Source organism: Etheostoma spectabile, chromosome 10 (assembly GCF_008692095.1).
Source record: "Etheostoma spectabile isolate EspeVRDwgs_2016 chromosome 10, UIUC_Espe_1.0, whole genome shotgun sequence".
Taxonomy (NCBI): domain Eukaryota; kingdom Metazoa; phylum Chordata; class Actinopteri; order Perciformes; family Percidae; genus Etheostoma; species Etheostoma spectabile.
Genome location: NC_045742.1, coordinates 27,008,428 through 27,009,831, shown reverse-complemented (window position 1 = coordinate 27,009,831; position 1,404 = coordinate 27,008,428).

Below are 1,404 nucleotides of genomic sequence, written 5' to 3'. Positions count from 1 at the left end.
CTCCTCAGATCTCTGCAGGGTAACTCCAGACAGCTAGCTAGATTATCTGTCCAATCTGAGTTTTCTGTTGCACGACTAAAACCAACCTTTGAATGTACACATGTTCAACCAAAACAAGTTCCTTCCCGAGGCTATTTTACAAAAGCGCCATTGTTGCGTCCGGCACCCAAGATGATTATGGCCCGGGTTTGCCTCCGACCTGTGGCCTTTAGCTGCATGTCATTCCCCCCTCTCTCTCCCACTTTCATGTCTTCAGCTGTTTTGTCAAAATAAAGGTTGAAAATGCCCCAAAAAATAAGCTTCAAAAAAGAAATGCCAATAAACCAGAGCATGTTTTTGTCATATCACAGAATGCTGTGTGGACTAGCCAGACTTTCGTCCACAGCGCTGCAGACGAAGGTCTGGAAATGCGACACTAGTGTCTGCATGGCACTCATAGCAGCAGTCTGACTGCAGCGCTGTAAAATGACGTAGTTGTGGCTGAATAGCTGACCTGGTTGAGTGTGCGCCCCATGCACAGAGGTTCAATCCTTGCTCCAGCGGCCTGGGTTTGATTCCGACCTGTAGCCTTTTCCTGCATGTCATTCCCCCTCTCTCTTCCCTTTCAAGTGTAAGCTGTCCTATAAAATGCCCCCCCCAAAAATTTAAAAAAATAAATGAGTATGAAGAGCGACAATGGTAGGGAGTGGTATTAAAGTGCAAAAATCTGACTAAGGAGCCAGGTTGGACTGGTCAAACAACACAGGACTTTAACCTAGGAGACTGGGGTTTGTGTCCCGTTGTTGTCACCTAAATGTAGATCTTTTAACCCCACTCACAATCTTATCCTAGCCGTAAATATGTGGTTTTACCCTCCATCCATCCATCTTCATCCGTTTATCCGGTATTGGGTCGCGGGGGCAGCAGCTCAAGCAGGGAACCTTAAACTTCCCTTTCCCGAGCCACATCAACCAGCTCCGTTCCCAGGCCAGGTTGAAGATATAATCCCTCCACCTAGTCCTGGGCCTCCCCCGAGGCCTCCTCCCAGCTGGACGTGCCTGGAACACCTCCCTAGGGAGGCGCCCAGGAGGCATCCTTACCAGATGCCCAAACCACCTCAACTGGCTCCTTTCAACGCGAAGGAGCAGCGGCTCTACTCCGAGCTCCTCTCGGATGACTGAACTTCTCACCCTATCTCTAAGGGAGACGCCAATCCCCTCCTAATGAAACCCATTTTGGCCGCTTGTACCATGGATCTAGTTCTTTCGGTCATGACCCAGCCTTCATGATCATAGCTGAGGGTAGGAAAAGACACTGACTGATAGATCGAGAGCTTTGCCTTCTGGCTCAGCTCTCTATTGTCACAATGGTGCAATAAATGGAATGTAAAACCGCATCTGCTGCTCCGATTCTCCGACCAATCTC